At 41.1% G+C, this 21389-nt stretch overlaps 1 protein-coding gene across 1 annotated transcript in view; it reads right to left on the bottom strand.

Moving 5' to 3' along the window:
- macrod2 (mono-ADP ribosylhydrolase 2) overlaps window positions 1–21389 on the bottom strand; it is a 367748-nt gene that overhangs the window by 15490 nt on the left and 330869 nt on the right. The gene's annotated exons all lie outside the window — the stretch shown is intronic.

The raw sequence follows: 21389 nt of genomic DNA, 5'->3' as shown, positions 1-21389 counted from the left end.
TTGTGTATCGACATGGATGGTCAAATAATTATAATGATGGAATACTTGTGTTGAGTCTATAGGGAATGGTGTCAGTGTGAAGAAGAAGGATTGGGCCAATTTCAAATCATAAAGATGAGAGGTGGTGCAGCTGCGGACGAGGTCAGAGGGGAATGATGAAGGAAGTGCTAATATGAGGGCTGTGTCTATGATCCATGGCTGCATTGGTAATGATCCGACCTCTGGACAGCCACTGACCTTTAACAACCTCTGCTGATGAGGCTCTGTGTGTGTGTGTGTGTGTGTGTGTGTGTGTGTGTGTGTGTGTGTGTGTGTGTGTGTGTGTGTGTGTGTGTGTGTGATGATGTTGGAAGGGTTTCTGTGATAACTTGGTAAAATGTACAAGTAATTGATAAGGTGTTTAGAAATATTAGAAATCTTTTCTAGTCGTAAAGTAGAGACATGTAATGGTGTTTCCTTACCTTTAAGATAACTAGCTACATGAGGAAATAGATTGTCCAATACTTGATCTATACTATATTTAAAAAAGCTAGCTTTTACCCATCTTCAAACTGCATGCAGAGACAGAGGAAAAGTAATCACTGAGTTTGTCTGCCTGCCTCTGGATAAAGGTATCGTGGAGTTTTATTTCAACCGACACAATTGTGTTACATTCCTCACTAAAATGCACGGTTTGTCTCCCTAAGGAGATACACATGTTGAATGCATTTCCTACCCTATAAAACCTTTGCTTGAGTGTTCAGTTTCTGCTCTTTTATTGGTTCATTGCTAGCTTTTACGGCCCACCAACTGTTAATATACATGATGTCCTTCTGTATTTGGCAGGAAAATTCAAGATGCAAGCACATCAAAAACATTGTTTCACAGCGCTACCAGTGGTCAAACATTTCCCAGGGCACATATACTGTAACTATTAAACACATAACTATTTCTCAGCAACTGAACGAAGTCTAGAAACTCACATTTATTGTGTAACTCCAACGTAAATTCTAATTATAGCAGAAATGCAATGTTTTCCAATTTCAACCTTCCTCTGCATGAGTTCATCGATCCTGTTCAGCTCCTTGTCAACCAATGACTGGCCTCTGACACCTTTGTTGTGCTCCAAGTTCCCATATTGACCACCAATAGGCAGTGTGCATGTCAAGATGAAAGATCGGTGCTTCGTGCAGATGTGTCAGGCTCTGTGTCTGCTCATCTGCTCTTCAGCATCACACATGGGTTATCTTGCTTGGTTGTCAGATCCACTCATTTTCATTTTTCCTGTTCCTATTAAGTCAATACCTGCTCAGTCTCTGGGTAGAGTCTAATAAGAGCCCTCTCTGAGGGAGGCCAGTGTGTGCAGCCAGGTATAGACATCCTCTAAACTGAACCCGTTAAGCCCAGTTGATGCAGTCATTACACAATGTGTGTGTTTCTTGTCAGATGGAAACAGTTTTCACACAACAAGGCCAAACCCTTTTTGGGTCCAGCAGACTGTAAAGGCAGAACACCGTCAAAGACAAATGAAATCCACTGATGTGCACTAAGGAAAATAAAACAATACAAACGTCTCTTTTCTATTTCTCAGATAAATCATTTTTGATGTTTCCCTCTAGTGTATGCAGAACTTGGAGCAGTCAATGCATGTCTCTGTGTGCTTGTTTGGCACGTCCGACGTCTCCTTTTCAGCTGTATGTTTGCCCTGTCTGGGCCTGACTGGTTCTGTGGGGGTTTCCTGGTAGGAAATATGTGGTGTGATCCAGCCAGTTCCTCTCCAGTTTGAATGTTACACAAAAGCTGCCAGACGAATGGGAATCCAATCACAGCTCCCCATGGCAATATTGCCTGAACTGCATACAAGCCTGGATCTGGAGAGGCACCAGTGACCTGTAATTTATCTAACAAACATGAATGTGCTACAGGCGCTAGCAGTCAAGCTGTAATCGTCCTGTGTATTCTTATTAATAACATTCTCCGGCCTTGCATCCCTGTCAGTACATGATACATGCATATGAGTGAGAGAGTGCGTGGGCTTTGCTATTCCTTGCTACATAGAAAAGCTAATAACCTTTTCAGTTCTCTGAGGTTTAACCCACATACAATGATTTGTGTTATTTTTTCATATGGAGGTTAATGCCAAAAGGTCAGGAGGAACACTCGTTAGAAAGTACTCTGCTTCACATACACTTTCTTTTCGCTAAAGCTATTACCCCTTTGTTACTTGCCAACACATTGTTCAGGCAGAAATAATAATACTTATTTTCCTTTTCTTCTTGCTCATCCGGCGTCTGCATTAGAGCTGGCACCAAACCCTTGAAGAAAAGGTATGTTCATTAAAGCCCTTCTTGCTCTCAAATTCAAAGAGCGACACAATCAGCTGAGTACTCATTATTTCATCCCGAGTTTAGAGATGGACTTATTTTTTTCTGTTTACCATTTATCACCCATTTAGAGACGTACTCAAAATCAAAATCCTCTCATTATGTTATGAAAACCGTCCTGTGATAACATGAATAGTTACTGGAGCTTTTGAGGTGTCTTACAAGTCAATAAAAATGGATAAAAAATGTCCCCAACATGTAAGCTTACGTATAGTTACCATGTGTTACAACAAAAAGGTGATCCGGTTCACATTAAAATGCCACGAGAGCCCCCGTGAGGTTATGGCAGATTTACACACCGCTGAATAGAACACAGGATGAGTGTAATGACAGGAAATAAAAAACAGAAAAACAGATCCTGAGAGCGATACCATATGGCTGTGTGGGAGACATCAAACAGGGAAGCAAGCCTCAAAGCAGAGGTGCTGTTTGACATAACGTACAAAGTGGAATGAAGATCTGATCTGGATTTTGTCAGATGCGTCAAGCAAATTTACAACCTCTCATTCAATGTGAATTGTAGAAAGTGTCGGGGCTATTTATTAACAGTGACAGACTGGCAGAAGGTAAAATGCTTTGAGGGGCCAGTGGATTAGGATTGCTATGAAAGTAGAGGAAACATTATGAGACACATAAATCAGTAATAAATGGAGATAGAATAAGGTAGCATTATATTAGCTGGATATTAATACTTAGAGTATCATTACTCACTTATAAAGTTAAGACAGGGAAACAATAACAACAAAAAAGCCAAAGTACACAGGCACAGATGTTGATGTTGTAGCTGGCTTGTAAACAGAATAAAGTTCTCACAGAGAGTATCCAAATCAGAGTCTTTGAAAGCAGTGATTAAGATAAAACTGTCTGCTTTTGGTTTCCTCTGTGTTGCTGTAACTGGCAGCAGCAGACTGATAGGAGGTGCCTGAAGGTGTTTGCTCTGGAGATGGGAGGCTGATTAGATATTGTACATGTAAGTGGCTCACAAGGTTTATAGCAGGTTCATCAACTAAAGGAGAGAAAGGAGATTTGTGTAAAAGAGTGTCACCCACTGTAGTCTTTACATTTTCTTGATGAGAAACAGCTGTGCAACATTAGATCTCGTCACTCAAAGACCCGGATACGGGCTGCTATATTATCTTGACACAATTGTTACCTTTACAGCTGCCCTTAACACGCACATCTCACATCTGGAGATCTGGACTTCATTTATAGTTGATCTGAAATAAAGACTCTACTTCAGCATACACACCAAAACCTGATATACGTTTTCCTTAAAGCAACATAGTGACACGTGTATTTATGAATGATCAAAAATGTTGCTTTAGCAAAATATAGATTGCTGAAGGCTGATTTCCTCCGATTATATGTATTCATTGTGTCCTTTTTGCTTCTTCCCTATCTGTGTTCAGTCCTATGATCTATATGACAACATTACTGTCGACACTACCTGCCTCCTGCTTGATTCATACATGAAAGAATAATAGTAATTACTAGGAGATATTAAATGTAATTTGGAGATTCTTGTTATGTTTAGTTGGGTGTTGATGCTCCCAAATGTGTCCCTGGCAGCCTCTAGATCCACCTTCATCTCATTCACAATCGGATTTACTGCGTCTTTGCTCTTAATCTGATTACCCTTTTTGGTGTTGATGCAACGAGGATCCAAAATCATGTATGGGGGAAGATCATCTAAATCAGGATTAGGGTTTGTAGTGGGAGGAAGGAGACTTCCAATTAGCCAAGCCCTGCTATGTTATATGCTCGAGTGCTTGAACTGGACTTACCAACTAGTTATAAAAGAAGATGTGATGAACCGATGAACAACACACATCTCACTCAACTGCATGGACTTAACATTTGTTGAAAATAAAGTTAAATGGAAAGAAACCTTCTTAAAATAACTACGACCACATCAGTGAAGAAGCTAAATGAAGGCAAGACTTCGTCATCACCTGCAGTCCATCACAGTCACATCAGTGCAGCTGGGGAAAGGGGAGGAAGGTAATTCTCTACAGTTTCTGCCTGATTTGCATGATTTCTCTCAGAGAGACTGTAATATATCTATATTAGCGTCAGTGTCCTTATATATGTTGCTATATATATGCCGTGCTGCACCTCAGGGTTGAGCCACATAATACTAACTCATAGGCCACTCAAAGACGAGAAGGGATCCCCATAAGGGCCTTCCCAGGCCATTGAATGTAGAGACACGATTCAGTCTGACTGATCAGAGAGCTCATAAGAGTGGAGTGCTACTAAAAAAGGCAGCACTGTGCTTTTCAAACACTAATCTAACACAAAAAAAACATTCAAAAGATCCCCCGAGTAACAATAACTAAAGTGGGTCCAATTAGTATGGCTATTGGAAGAAAGCTCTGTTCTCTTAAATATGAATCAAACAGTTTGAAAGATGAAATAAAATCATCCAAAATGTAAAAAAAAATATCCAACGATACATCTTATGTTGATTTTAGTGGAGTGAGTGTGGGCTAATATGGAACAAATAAACAAGGTGGTGATGCTGAGAGAGAGAGACGAGCAAACAATATTAGTTGGGAGTTTCAGGAGGTCATGCTGCAGAGACAGGATGGCCTTTTGGAAAATAACTACAGCATAGCAAGGTGCTTTCATTGGAAGAGAAAGAACTGTAGAGCAGAAGATGGTTTATTGCGATGCAGCGACCACATTAGCTCAGGGTGCTGAGGTAGTCTGTGTCACGCATGATGGACGGTCCTACCGCGCAGCTCCACAGACTAATGTTTCCCAGCCTTCAAACTCTCCGCCTTACTACAACTATCCCAAGGAAGTCCCCAATCAATACAGAATCTGTTTCTGTCTAGCTGTCGCTTAGAAAAATCAATGGCCTCCCCATTTCTAGCACTGTTTTCCTCAATGTCTCTTGTAAGCTTCCTTAAACCTGACTGGAACCAAAGAAAGAGCAAGTTATCTCTCACTGTTGTACCTCAGTGACTGTCCACAAGAGAAGGGTGACACTTTGTGAATGCAACAACTGTGTAACACGGGGTACAGAGTGTCGCTGTAATTAATATTGCTAATCCAACATCACTTTATATGTGCACTTAGAAAAAGACAAACAAGGATAAGTAGGAAAAGAAAACACACTGCAGAACGGGTATGATGAATGAGCAGGCTCACTAAGTGACTAATACCAGGGGATAAGACAGAGTATTTCCCCCCTGTTGTTAATACTTTAATAAACAAGGACATCCACTATTTTCAAATGAATATATCCAGTCTCGGTACTAATTAATGTTCCTGATAAACACAGACCGTTAAAGATGTGTCGAGGGACTAATTAGATCAGTGGAAGAAGAGTCACTAAGCATGCCGTGATATCACATGGGACTGAGGAGTAAAGAGGGAGAGCACCCACTCTGTCATGCAGCGCAGACCCAGCCAGCTCAGTCTTAAGGAAATCCTCCCGGCTCCATTGAGAGGAAACCAGGGGCTAATATAATACCTCAAGACCCATAAGTAACAACCATCGGAAAAACCAGTGGCAAAATAATAAAATGTAATTTGTCTTTACGTGGCAAACGGCCATTTAAAACCGCATCTGAGCTGTGAAGAGGAGCAGGGTTGGGGCCTTTACAGAGTGAAGAAGAACGTCAGGGTGGTGTGCTGGGACAGACCAGCCCCCAGTAAGCCTGACTTAACCACAGCTCTAACCAGCTCCAGGTGGACACTCTGATTTCCTCTTCACCAATCAACAAAGATGCTGTTATGCTTGGGGCCATGTATCACAGCAACGGCAAACAGAGCTAGGAGGGATCATTAAAGTCTTCACATACTCCATGAAGCCATCTCTCCAGGATGAAAGAAACATAGAGGAATAAAGCCCATGTTGACCCTGTAACCTCTGGAAGAGCATTCCTATATCACCATTCTGCTTGCCTGTGCTTTGACCTTTTCAAATCCCTCTTTAAAGGTTGCGTGTTCTTGTGTCTGTGGGCTGCGCAGGCTCTGCAGGAGCAGCCAGCTGAGTGAGCGCACCTCGCCTCTCCACCGAGTGACCTACAAAGCTATTGTATTAAAAGAACCATATATATTACCACTCTCCACACCACTCTGTTATACCTATTGCACAGAGAACATAACCCTTCCTCAAACTCAAGTGCTCCTCCACTCAGCACTTTGAAAGGCTTTTTAGGCACGATTGGTTAGAGGGATCTCTGAAAAGGAAGCCCATCGCTTGGATGCTTTGAGAGGTGAAAATGGTATTCAGGAGCCTCTGAAACTTTAATAAGTCTGTGATATGTCTGTGTTGGACCGCCTGAAAAAGGGCTGGGCCAGTGAGGGTCACCAGCGTTGTGCATGAACGGGCTATAAGAACGCGTTTGTTGAACGTCCTCATGTTTTGGCTAAACGGTGAACTGAACATATCCATTTACAACTTATGAACGTGAGCGTCGTTAACTTTTGGGACAGTTAACAATCGCTCACGCACTGTGTGGCTGACATGCCGTTATGGATGCTGCAATCAAAGGAGCGGAGACATCTGTCTATTCATTCCCCGGCTCCAAAGTTTCAAAAGCCAACTTTACGAGTAGGGAGAGTCGAGCTCTCACTCGTCACAGACATGTTTTTGCAGAACCTCATTTGGGCATGCAGACAAGAAATGTTCCCTCACGAGGAAGCTTTTCAGCTAGCGGATACTGCTCTGTGGGCTCATGTGCATGTGCATGCGCCTAAGACTAGGCAAGTTGTTATTAGGCCTATCATGTGCACAACAATTACAACAAAGCATCTCAGGATCTATTCAACAATACTCATTTTGCTTTTATATAGACTCTATATAAAAGCAAAATGAGAATCTAAGACATAAAATAGTGCAAGTTAAAATATAGAGCTCAAATATAAACATGAAAAGAATATAAATTTGATGTAGTCAGTGTTAACATGAAATAAATGTGAACATGAATGCAGAAAATGTAGGTAAAAAATATATACAGTATAGAGAGGTGTTAACAGGAATGTAGTTAATGTATATGCATAATGAGAAGTAATAAATATGTATACACAGGGCTGTAAGACAGTTACAGTTTAATGTTAAAGTGTCATAGTAAAGAGATCAGGAGCTCAATAGTTCAGAAGTCTTATGGTGGTTCAGGACTGGATGCTGAAACGCTTTATCATTTTACCAGTTCAAAATAAAAACTAACAAATGTAAGAGACATGTTCTTATTTAAAATTGTCAACTATGACTCCGAATTGATGAATATAAAATATAAATATAATATTAAGTTAATTGTTTGAGTAATGGAGAAGGGGCAAGAGCAATACACCTACTCCTCTTCAGACTTACTTACAGTTGAATATTTATAATGTTTATGAATATTTGTATATTAAGAGTTTGCTATATGTTTACTGTTCATTTAATTAGTAAAAGAAAACGTATTTGTGTTTTAAAATAAATAATCTCCTGCTTATCCTAGACCGGCTCGCAGGCTAGGCAAAGCATTCCAGACGTCCCTCTCCCTAGCAACGTTTTCCTCCTGGGGGACCCCAAGGCAGTCCCGGGCCATAATCTGCCCAGCTTGTTCCAGGTCCAGCCCAGGGCCTCTAACCAGTTTGGCGTGCCCGGAAAACCTCAACCGGGAGGCATCCTGGTCAGATGGCCGAACCACCTCAGCTGGCCCCTTTCAACGTGACGGAGCAACGGCTCTACTCCGAGCTCTCTACAAAGGAAACTCATTTTGACGGCTATCTGTGATCTCATTCTTTCCAAACCGCCTGTCCACCTCACGCTCCATTTTACCCTCACTTGTGAACAAGAGCCCGCAATACTTGAACACCGGTCGCTTGGGGCAGCAACTTACTCCCAACCTGGAGGGAAAAGAGCCATGGCCTCTGGATTTGGAGGTGCTGTATTAAAATCTGCATTTCGACCACACATTGACCACAGAAGAGGCCATATCATTATTATTACATCGGGCAGCTGTGATTTAGCAACAAAACAATTAGCTGGAAACACTCTGTAACCAAGAGTAAAGAAGCCCGAGGCAAACAGAGCCACAAGTTCCCCATAATTCCTACAATAATCTAATTAAGATGCTTACTGGAACCATGGCAAACTAATGAGAGGGCTATGACACTTTTGTACTCTAAACACTCCGGCACTTTATCTTTGTGCGCTGGGAAAATGGAATTATTTCCACAAATGTATCTCAAGTCTGATACCCTATCTCTCCTGCAATGGTTTTGTTTTGCCTGCCCTATCTCATCTGCTTATCTCCGCTCCAATCTTATTGTTAATTCTTCCAAGACAGGGACACAATGCAAATCAATTTTAATGATTTAAAAATGGAGGTTTCTCGAAAACGCAAGTAGGTTAAATAAACAGTGGAACTCCGACAGCAGCACAGCTCTTTATCAGATATTTATAGCTCAGGGTAACAGAGGTGTGCTGTGATATGTCTCTCTCCACAGGGATGTGGCAGTGGCTCTGTTTTGACATACACTGTATCAGTGTCCTACTGTCTCTGCGACCGAAACATACAGAGGCAGATGTTGGCAATAGTGCACACACAGCGCTAACATGCTGTCCTGTGTGCATCGTGTCCTGCAACCAAATCTTTAATTCATGTGCTGTGCCGTGTTCTCGCCTTGTTTTGGACGATGGCTGCCTCTCTGACAGGGTGGTGTAGGGGTCGAGGGGTGGGGGTGTTGATATGGAGAAGTAAGATAGTTTGGCGGGGTTAGGTGCATTTAAAAATCACGGCAGATGGCAGAATGTGAGACTTTGGTAAAGAGACTTCACTTCCTGCTTTGCGGTGCCCGTAGGTCGGCAGGGTCAACAGCCAGCTTTGCTGTCGCAGCCCATGCTGCGCACACAGGAAGAGAGTGGGTCAGTCTTTTATCCCCAAGACATATTGAAAAAGCAGCTGGGAAAAGATCACAGCAACACAGAGGGAACGCAGACCCGAGGTATATCTCTCCTGCTTACTCAGATAAGGCCCTGAGCCTGACAGCACTTTCATTTTTGCCCATTGCTTATTTCATTTGATTGATGGTTTTTTGTGGATAACGTCCCTTTGTTTTTCACTGTATTTTTTCTAATTAAGATTCAGGAAGACATGTTGACGTCCTCTTGTTTGTGTAGCACCAGTCTATTGCAAAATGAAAACAGCCTTTGTGAACAGGAGGGTAACCATCAGGAAGGAATTTAGTTTCTCATTGATCTTTAAAACTACAAACACCATGTCCCACGTCTTCTACTGTGCTGCTCAGCAGAGAATGAAAACTCCTTGTTTTCCTTTGAATAATTACTTTGAAGAAGTAAAACACCTCTGAAACACACAAAGTTGACAAAGTAGTGGTTGAGGTGGTATGTGTAAGACCAAAAGGAATAGGATAAAAGTAACTCCTGCCATGTTATACGGGGGGCTGTGTGTGCATTCTGAACATTGAGGGAGAAAGAAACGTGACTGTCATTAATATGAAAAGGCATTAGAGCTGAAGAAGTATAAATTGTCACTACCTAGAGTGATAACACAGATTTACATTTGACTTCAATGGTATGCTATAATTGGCACAGTTTGGTAATCTGTGGCAACTGTATCAATATAAATGAACGAAGCCATAGTAGCATATACTATATTTCACATAAGCAGGCACATCTATCTTTCAGCACGCCCCAATTAAATTTGACATTCTCTATGAGGCAGCTTCGAGCAGTCAGTGGTGTGTGTTTATGAATATGTATTCCTTTTACGGTGTCAATTAAGCATTGGATAAACGTCCATGATATGCTTTTCGCGAGCTTAAGTGTAGTCAAACTAATTCTAATTAGCTGGTTTATATGAGAGGCTCAGATTAAGTGCAAAGAGCTGTGGATGTCCCATCAGCACAAGGCTACGAGCCATGTGTGAGACTGGGTGTGTTTTGTAGGAATAATAAATCGTCTCACATGCGTTACACTTCAGAGTTGTACAGCCTTGGCGCTTAGTGGATTTGCTTGCCAACACTCCCAAGAAAGAAAACAAATCAGACATCTGTGAGACATTTGCAAAGTCGATGGTTGATGTGCTTTGGACAGTGTCATTTAAACATCCCAGGTCATGGACTGTTATAAAAATGCCCAGCTATCCAGGTGTCAGGAGACATTTACTGGACTCCCAGAGGCTTTGTGAGGGAAAAGAGGATTTGGAAGTTTCGTGAAAACGTGCATGAAAACCTCTTCACCCTAAAACTGCAGGAAAGCTTCCAGAATGAGGATTAAGGTTCAACTTCCATCTGTGTGACGGACAGACGAGTACTTAGCAGACAATTATAATCCGTTAAAAGCTAATAAAAGCACCATCGTGCTGTTTCAGCATGAGGTGAGCCAGGCTGGGGCTGATGCTCGCTCTTTCCCTCTGATTGGCTGTCTGCTGATGAGAGGTAGACCTCCTATCTATAGCCCCAGTCCCCACAACAGCCTCAGGCTTAGGGGGTCAGAGGTCGGACCTGGGATCACATCAATCCCACGTCTACTGTGAACTCTATATGGGTTGATTTGGTAACTAATTTTTCTGAGATGAGCTCCTGCCTCATATCAGTTTGTGTGCCTCGTGGATGAAACACAGGTTTTTATTGCTCTGTTGAGAAGAGAGCAACTCCCCTGTGCCTGCTTCACCGACGCGCCGCAGTAGGCATGAGATCAAAATGCGACTACTTTTTGATGTTTCTCTACAATCTGAGAAAGGAACACTAATAAGCTGCACATCTCTCAACATTCAGAGCACTGAAAAATAAAAAACCACACTGTCAGTGCCAGTCTGAAATTGGGTATGTGCCACAGCAGGACAACCGGAGGTGTCACCACTTTCATCTGCTTGGACACGAGTACATCAGAGACCTCATTAGGATGCCAGTTTTTCAAACCCAAAAACCCTGCATCCCTGTTATCCAGTCTGGGAAATCTGTTTGACACCCATTCCTCCACCACCACCCATGCCCCGCTCAGCAACCCAGGTTATTAGTGTAATTGGTCTTAACACATGTGACTTCTCATTTAATAAAATAATGTATTCACTTAGTTTGTTTGTTTTGTAATATCCCTCTTAGTAGAATTTACATCAGCATCTAAAAAAACAAAAAAATGTTTGTGTTATTTATAAGATAATAGCAAATATACAAGACTTACCAAAAAATGTATACAGTACTTATTAGATCCAGACATGTTGCTCTAGCCTCTAGCACAGACATAGAGGATGCATTGGGGACAAAACTACAAAACATCTCCACAACCATGAATAATGCTGAAAGGTGAACGGAAATAAGACATCTTATCTCTATTCTCCAGTGAGGGAGGTTGGAGGAGGGCTACAATGAGTCAAAGGTTCAAAATGCATTTAGAACGTGCCAAATGCAAGTTTGTTTTGTTATCAGTTTTCGTCTGAAGCTATATAAACCTACCAAAAATGTGATGCCTTTGTCTCTACTGTTTAGATATACATGTGAGCCCAGACGATGAAAATATGTATTCTCTTGCTAGCAATGGAGAATAGGTTGTACCCTTGAGCCAATGGGCTTTCAGAAGGAGCACAAAGAAACACATTGGAGATGAATCAATACTGATGATAACGTGAGCTGGATGCAGTGAATCAGCCTGGGTCTGGGATTTGTGACCCGTCACATTCAGAAATAAACCAGTGAGTACAAAGATTAAAGGGAGACTCTGCGTCTGTTCTCGGCCCGTAACTGAAATGTTTTAGTCGTCCTTTAGATCCGTCCTGTACGCCACGAATCACAAACCAGTTCCTTGAGAGGTGGCCGCGAGCACAGTCCTTAGAAGTGGATTGTGGGGGAAACCTGATGTAAATATGTGCAGCTGGCCGCTCATGTGGTTTTGTTCATGCAGCTTGGCTCGTGAGTCTTGTGCTGAGAGGTACAGTATGGATTTCTATGAAAATAACCTTGTCGTAGACTTTTTTATCTCAGTTTGAAAGTTAACCTCTTGAAAAAAGCATTCTCCATCTGAAAAACATTTAAAGTGCTCTCTGTCTGAACTCTCATAAGTGCTCTTCGACTAAATGAAATGACAGAAAATGGTGCAGGGCGTCACTGCATGATACTTAAATAATTAAAACCTATGTTTGCTTCCTGTTAATCCTGTGTGACGGGTTGCAATATAGTTGACAATATAGACTACTTGTAGACTCTGATGCACATCCTTGACATCACACTGAATGTGCCAACATTCACAAATACTGCAGTAGAAAATAAGGCTGCTTGCAACTGAAAATAATAAACGCCTTTCCTTATGGAAGCTGAATCCAAGGTCTTTCCAGGTTGATGCAACTGTGCCAATTTAAAAAATAACAAATACAGACACAGAGCCTACAGGGACCCAAAGCTTTTACTGTAAACTGTAACAGCCATAGCAGGGGTATCACACAGTCGATATACTTCCAAATAAGATATGAAACACGGGTTCCTTTGTGTGTTACCTCATAACCTTTCAATTATATATCCTGATAACATCTCAACTTTTATTGTCAGATATGATGTGGATAAATGTCACATAAACTGCAAAGAACATAATGGCTGCAGTCGCTCAGGCTCTGCTGAAACAACAGAACATCCTGACAGGATGAGATGGTGCCAGTGCACACGTTAACTCAAGTACTGCCACATGCAGTTTTGCAATCCACAGTTTAAATCCATATATTTTTAATTAACACATCATTGTTCCTCTGAATCTAAATTATGCATAGGGCAAATGCTATCTAGTTCACACTAGTTTGACTCCTTCAATGCCTGTTTTCCATCAGATTCCAGTCTGGGATAGTGTGTGGAGATGAATTCTAATGAGTAAGACACTTATATCCAAGCTATCCCATCCACTTTATGCTTTTGAAATTACATTAACCTTTTTAGACACAATTTTCGGGGGATTTTCAAGGCGGATAAGTATTGCATCACTAATTGACTGCTTAGCAGGGGAAATGTGGTGGAAAATGACAAGATTATTAGATACTGACTGAGAATGTAATGGAGTGCCAAAGAAAGGGCTCGCTGATAACAACTTCAAAAATGGCAACAAATAACAGGAACACTGCACTGATCGCTTTCTGTATGAGGGGGAAAACAAACCTTCATATGTTCAGACAAGGGCAAACCCATAAATGTTCACCCACACAAGGTAAGTCAGGTTTTGCATGAAAATGTGAACAGAGATGACTATCGCAGCGGCTAAACTAAATCCACACACACACAGGCCGTTAATGTTGGTCCTACTATAAACATGTTAAATTCAATAAAAGCTTGATACTGTTTTAATAAGAGGAAAGGTTTGCGGCTTAAATAACTTTGTTTTTCTTCCACAGAGCCCCTCATATCACATTTCTCTATTTCAGGCTTTTTTTCTAATATCCCCCCAATCCCCTGCAGGAACACTTGAATGTTTCAGTCAGTGTTCGGTAGGCTGCATGGGTTCACTCCTCTAACTCTTACCACATGTGCACTGACTGGGGCTGCGCTGCACGTCTCTGAAAACACAGCCACGCTTATTCCCCCATTCAATTCCCCCAATTATTACTAAATAAAAGATCAATCCAAAAAGTATTACTGACATGCTAAATGACAGGCTTGACACAACACACTCGCACGACTTTAAAGCAAAATCCAAATCAATTTAGATGAAGTATTGATAAGGAATGGGTTGTGGGGTGACAGATATACAGAGGGCATAAGAAAGTATCGCAGTAGATGATGAACGAGAGACATTTTTCATCTTCCGACACAAACAAATCTATGAAAGTCTGCTGCGCCGTGCGACTGTCAGACGGAAAGATCTGCATATGAATTTTTTATGAAGAAATTAATTGTTTTTTTTCCATCTGGTTGTGCTAGTTTCCCAACATTCATTTTTCATTATATTATATATATTATTATTCAATATAAACCATAACTGGAGTGAAATTGTGTGGTCTTGTTCTGATTTTAAAACTATTTTGCTAATTTATTCTATATTCTCTTTAAATGTAGCCACGCTTCCTCACATAGAATATTACTAAAGCTACTCAAACATTAGACAATAAAACGATGTGGAGTGTGTGTAATTACAACCGCTCACAGCTCCAGCCTTAGTGTTTTACATGGTACACTGCACAAAAAGAGGGGCAACGCTTATTACGCAGTACAAACACTGTGTCGATTGGCTTGAACATATAAAGATGCACTAATTCTGAAATGGGCCATGAAATACACAGGACTGAAGATTATTGCCGGTCACGGAGAGGAGCTAATCAGCTCGCCAAATGAAGGATGAGGAGAGAGCTGAAGAGAGGACTCCCTCCAGCTCTGCCCATTATCCAGCGACATGCAGAGATGCTACCTGGTGTGAACACACAGACTTCATGCCTGTGCAGTGGGCAGTGGCTGGGCGTCCCGCGCGCATCAGATAATTGGTAGAGCACCGCCATGTGAAGCAGTGTGCCAAGGGGACGGTGAGCAGAGAAAAACACACAACTTCAGCAGATGGTTTGTCTGATGAACAAACAGCATGCAGACAGAGCTGGAGAGATAGAAAAAACAGAGAGCATCCACAAAGTATGGGAAATCGGTCGAGTCAGAGAGAGGAAGAGCAAATGTGTGCGCGTCTGTATATTTATGTGTGTGCGTCTGTATGTTTGCGTGCATCCTGACTGACGTATTATACGACAGAAGAGGAAAGATCTCAAGCCGACTGACAGCAGATTCATTCATTATCACACACACTGGTTTCTATCAGTATTTCCTAACAATCGCAGTTGTCAGAAAATCAAAAGGCAGTTGAGAAGCCATGCAGGGAGGAGAAAATCAAACATGTCACAGTAATAACAAAACACCATATATTGGTCTGTTGACGACACAATAAACAAGCACACTGAGTAAAAGACAGTGTAGACGCTGCAACAATAGCAAAAAGGATATGATTACAGCCATTCAGTCGCTTTATTTCACAGTATGGGTCAGAAAGAACAAGCTCACGGAGCTGAATCAATGTGACAGGGTTAATGACTGTTTCCTTCTCTAAACTCCGGCTGTGGAGCAGCTGGGCCTCAGAGACCCCCAGGTGACAGTTAGACTTTCTGTCATATCCACCTAGTCACACTTCATTTCTTCACCTCACCTCCCCACCATGATGCCATGGAGCGTCCTCCCCTGACACCAGCACTCAACCACAGTGCCTGGGCTCCTCACCTGCAGGCCTCACAGGACCTCAGCATGCAAAATCAAAACAGATTAATTGTTTACACAAACAACCTTATGTTGATGGAGAGATGATCACACTCAGGTAAAAAGGCACCCACAATTTTTTGGTTGGTTTAATTTGTAATTATGTGCCAGATGGGTGAGGCAAGACACACAAATACACGCAAAACAAAAAGCTTAGTGGAACTTTTGACCCAGAATTCACATGTGTATTTAAAAGATAATTTAGTTTAGCTTCTTTGTGATTCGCACATTATCTGTAATTATCTGTGCACTACCCGTATCCACATCCTGCGGTAAAGCTGCACACATTTACATTAGAATAAATAATACAAAGCATTGTATAATTTAATGCAATAAGACAAGAAAAAGGGCATATTTGAGGCATGTGACCACAACACAATTGCCTACAAATGTGCATTTAACCTTTTTTCTAAAATGGAAATATGCACTTTAAAATTCTAATGTAATTTATGTTGCATTTATTTCTGTATTTTTAATCTTACTCTATTTAATGTTATTGCACGTTAGTCTTTTAGCATAACTAATTGATTAAGCCAACCCCACATTTCACTGCACATACTTTGAGCATGTGGCATGAAAATAGTTGAATCTAGAATCTTTTAAGTCATCATAGTATTTGAATATTCTTACTGATTTCAAATGCAAATGTTCTACTAAAAGCAAATGTATAGATTCATGATGAGATTAAGAAAGCCAAAAGCTGTAATGCTCTGTCCGTGGGTGTGTGTGTGTGTGTGTGTTGTGCAGAGGTTCTTGATGTAATTGAATGGTTGTACATGACATCAGTGGAATACAGTCTAAGTGGGTTAGTGTGTGAATCAACTCCATGTGTGAGTGTTTGACCACACTTTGAAAAAGTTGCTGATTTAGTGCAAAAGGCCATCTGTGCCATTTTCCCTGACCTTCATGGTACTGTGACTGTGACAGCAAGCAATTCCCTTTGTAGAATGGCTGTCTTTTTATATTTTTTATATATATATATATGTGTGTGTGTGTGTGTGTGTGTGTGTGTGTGTGTGTGTGTGTGTGAAAGACACAAAGGATTGAAACATTTTTTTGTGGGGTTGTGAGTGTACACACATCACAATGATACATTTCATTGTAGATAGAAGTTAGATTTTTCTATTTGTCAGCCACCGCAAATTCATTGACCATTTCAAGAAAATGACTTGAATGGAACACGCCCAAAAAGGTCTCCTCAGAGTGTTTATCTTCCCACCAGGCAATGGTCTAGTGTTTCTAGTGGTCCAGTGAGGGTGACCTCTTGATTTACTCCTTTTTTCCTCGGTCACAGCCCTTTGTCACTACAACGTCCACCATTTAGAAACACATCAACACCCAAGGGCAGTCCACTGGCCTGGCTGGTCAGCCTGAACAAAATCCAAACAAACAACCTTCCCTGCGTGTCGCAGATTTACAACTCTCTGACAGGACTGCCCGCCAGAGGACGACAACAACACGGCACAACAGGGATGAATCATCCCTTCCTTTTCCTCCTCACATATGAATCGGTGAAGTGGAGTTAAGAGCATTGTAATTTCACAGAGCTGGAGCGAGAAGAAATCAGCCTCATGTGTTTGAATTTTCTTTACAAATTGGTATCGAATACCTGCCGTTTTATTCATTCCGTCTGAGTTATTGTCCTGATACTGAGCCTGCGATCAGCACTGCAGGAGAGGATGAACATGAGACATTAGTAGGCAGAGTGACTCTTGCAGATGAGACCAAGTTGCCCCACTTTTCTACCACATGCTCCTCAGAGCTTATCCTGCCTGAGGGGCCTCCTTCTCTTCTCTCCTTCCCTTTTGAGGGTGAGGGCAGTGCCAGCTACTAGTATGGGCTGTCGGGGGTTGTCGGTCGGGCAGACTGGTTCCCAGCTGGGCTGCTGTTGCTGAAGGGGCTGTCATCACTGCCATGTCGCCATGGGCACCGCAGCAGGACCGAGTTGCTGGTCCCTTGATCGCTGTGGTAAAAGCTCAACTGTAACTGTGCTGGGGCCAAAGAGACCACTCATGCCTAACTACTAACACGGAATCATGCCAGAGAGGAGCTCTGACATTAGCCAGTAGAAAGAAAATCATATTTAAACATCTGTGGCTCACACCCTGTATCACATCATATTAATTCATTCCTGACAGCATGGCTTGTATATTCTAACAGTCAGCTTAAAGTGTCTACTGGTATATGATGTAAGCAATTAAAGGGGACATATCATTCTCATCACTTGCATTTTGGGTTTCTACTCTACTAAAAGGTTTACATTATTTTATTGTTCAAGAAACACATTATTTTCTCATAGTGTCTGAATATACCTGTATTCACTCTCTGTCTGAAACGCTGCGTTTGACTGCCTGTCTCTTTAAGCCCCTCCTGAAAAAGCCCAGTCTGCTGATTGGCTTGTGTGAAGAATTGCGTAGTTAGTTCTCAAGCCATAGGTGGACCTTACAGATGGGGATGGTATATTCTAATGAGCCTGCATGTGACATAGGAAGAGTGGCACATTCTGAATGGCTTGTTGGTTTTTTGACCGAGGCAGCCCAAAACAAACTGAGTGGGTTGTCTTATTTTACAGTTTGTGTGCTTTGTATACCTAAATGTATCAGTTTTACATGATATGTTAACTTTAAAGCAGCAAAAATGTTATGAAGATCTGCAAATAATTTGAACGAAACCTAAAATCTTTCAATAAGTACAGTATACGCTCTGTGCCCACAGAACAGCAGGTTTGAGCTGGAGACATAAATGGCATTGTAATGTCTTGTAGCTGTGGATGGTTGGAGAATCACTGCTCAGGGTCAGCTCCAAAATGCTGTTACTTAAATACTGGAGTTACATAACAGTCCTCAGTTAAAAGCTATTCATTGTTTCTAATATTAATATGCTTATGTAACTAGAACAAACTCTAAACAAAGGTCATATATTATGTTGCTTTGCAGTCAGTTAAACTAGCTCTGCTTTATACTGTGTTTTTGTATTTAGCAGTTGACGTCAAGATTGCAGAGAACAATTACATTGTCCTGAAACATTTACAATTCAGATTTACTCTCTAGAGACCCCTTTCCTTTGTCTCCGTAAGTACAACTCACGTAACAGCTCTTTCTGGGAAAGGAACCAAATTAAATTCTAAAGTTCCTCAGATGTCGCCTCCAATTATATGTTCTGGTCAAGGTTATTTCAGCAAAACATCAATGCCCTGGCTTTGCCTAAGTTGCACTTAAAAATAGTGTACTTTTAAAATGTCATTACGACCCAAAACGTTTAAGGGGATTTCTTTTTTTTTTTAGCAGGTATGATTTCATGTCCATCGAGATGGAAAGCGAAAACAACTGAATCCTATCAGCTACTGCAGATGAGACTCACGTACTCAATATCAGACTTTCTACAGCTATAAAGGGGGCGGGGGGGAGATGTCCTCTGTCACTCTATCTGTGATATTGCTGTGATTATGTGATTAAGCAGTGTTGTGGCTCTGATACAGTTATCAGCAGTAATACTGGAAGCTGGCTGAACAGACTCTCCAGCTCAGAGAGGAATGCACTGTCTGATGGAGTGGCTCGGCTCCCAGGGCAGTTGAACTGACATTACATTAACTCCCTGTGCCACAACACAAAGTGGCAGAGTGGAAAACAACAACAGTGCAAAATGTATCGCTTTGGTCAGGTCACACTGAGTGAAAGGCAAACTTTGGGAATAAAATGACATTCTCGGGAAGGGAAAAAGCATTTACTGTGATGAAGGCAGGAGATGATATTTAAAATCGCATTTGTCACTCTTGACATTCAACTCGATAACTGAGTGTTTTATGCATTCCCTTTTGCTCAATTTGCACATTAAATACAGAGAAGGTGGAATCAAAATCAGGCTGTTTTTTTTGTTTAAGGGTGTAAAATGACAGCATTGTGAAGAGACATGTTTACAGGCATGTTCTGTTTATATGTATAATCAGATGCAGTATGGTAGTGTGTGCTGTATTTAATTCTTAGCTTACACCATGCTTAGCAGGGAAACATGTCTGCATATCCAATTCATTATACAAAATGTTGTAACCTCAAAATTATTATTGTATTTTTAAATTGACCGAACTCTTCACTTCATGGGTTCAAACTAGGTTTTTCAAAAATGTCGGCAAATGTTGTGGAAATCTTCTTGGAAATCTTCCAAGGGAATTTAAGGTTTTGTAAAAAAAATGTTTTACAATTTCAATATGAAAGTCTTACAATTTAATAGTGAACTTATTTATACACAAAAAAATCACTACAAAGACATATGCCATGGTAAATACAGCCTGAGGAAATAACTCGTATAACTTGTATTCCTTTTATTTCCTGTTAATTCCCATGGAATGTTTCCACCTTGAATATTCCATGAATTCTGCAACCCAAGTTCTAACAACTGTATGCATTTGCTATAACAACGTTGAAGCAACAAACACTTGTACATTTAAGAACGTATTAATAAAAAAAAAAAATATATTGCCAGCATGGGTCTTTGTTGTAGACTCATGGTTTTCTGTGACCTTGTATTTCAGGTAGTTCATCTAATTGTTTGTATTCTATTTTTCCATTTAATTTTTAACTGTACTTTATTCTGTTTTATTTTAGGTAGAGAGTGAATGATGATAACAATTTAAAATCAATGAGTGGTTTGAAAATAATAGACATTTGATCCAATTACCAGGTCTATTATTTTCAAACCATTCATTATCCTTATGTAAACTGTATAAAGCGTGATAGTTCTGTATTTATACAGTCAACAACAATACTTTTTTGGATGAAAAGATGAGGTGAAGAGGATGCACACTGGTTTGAGTGCAAAAAGCGTGGACAGCCTATAGCATGCAGTTGATTTGATGAGAGATTTGTGTAGTCTGTAAGGTTTCACCTTGCAGTCCCAGGTGCATTGTACACACTGTGTACACTAACTGCAGTCAGGTAGCATTATTCTGTACTCTGGGCTGGAGACAGTACGAGGAACAGTAAAGGACAAGAGAAGAGCAGGCTTGCCGGTCCTGCTGTCATGGTAGCCACCCTCTCTTTATCTCAGTCTCACCTGCGTCCTGGACAATTTAATCCATCCAGCTCCTTGTGGCTTTCCAGAGTGACATTCGATTAGTGGCCCAATTAGAAACAGCATTGCTTTAAGGCTTCTTCCCCCCGACCCCCCTTGTGTCAGGATGAGAGACCAAGATGTAGTCTGAGGTTAGTTCAAGGCTACTGAAAAGACAACGAGTAACCATGATGCCAATGTTGGGTTGATAAAGTAAGTTAATTACTCGGATGCATGCACACAAACATGTCCAAAACTCTCAGTCATGGGAATGACTTTGGTCAGCTCTTTATGTTGCGTCTACATACACAACAAGAGCTGCTATACGGTGTTTCAAACCAAGTGTGAGTTCAGAAGAATCTGTGCTAAATGAGTCATTAGCAGCCGTTGCTAAGTCCTCAGAGAGTCTATACACAGATGCTTCTGCTAAAACACAGAGAAAAAGGAAGAAAAAAAAAGCTGGTTCCACACTATTGATGAAAGACATGTTTGCTTTAACCTATTTCCTCTGATTGTTGTATGGATTTTCTTCAAAGAGGGGTTAATGCTTATGTTGGCTGCCTTTTAACAATGCAATTAGCGAGGCAAAGGTAGCAGCAAATCACTTTAATTTGCGTTAATTGATTTCTAGTTGTTGTAATTATGACTATCAATTGTGAGTCACATCAAGGAGGGCACTGCGCCCTGGCTCCAGCACTAATTTAGTCACGCTAAGTGGGTAAGCTTCATGGTGGAAAAAGGACCAACCCAAGA

Source organism: Cottoperca gobio, chromosome 15, assembly GCF_900634415.1.
Source record: "Cottoperca gobio chromosome 15, fCotGob3.1, whole genome shotgun sequence".
Classification (NCBI taxonomy): Eukaryota; Metazoa; Chordata; class Actinopteri; order Perciformes; family Bovichtidae; genus Cottoperca; species Cottoperca gobio.
This window is presented reverse-complemented; position numbering and strand designations above follow the sequence as displayed.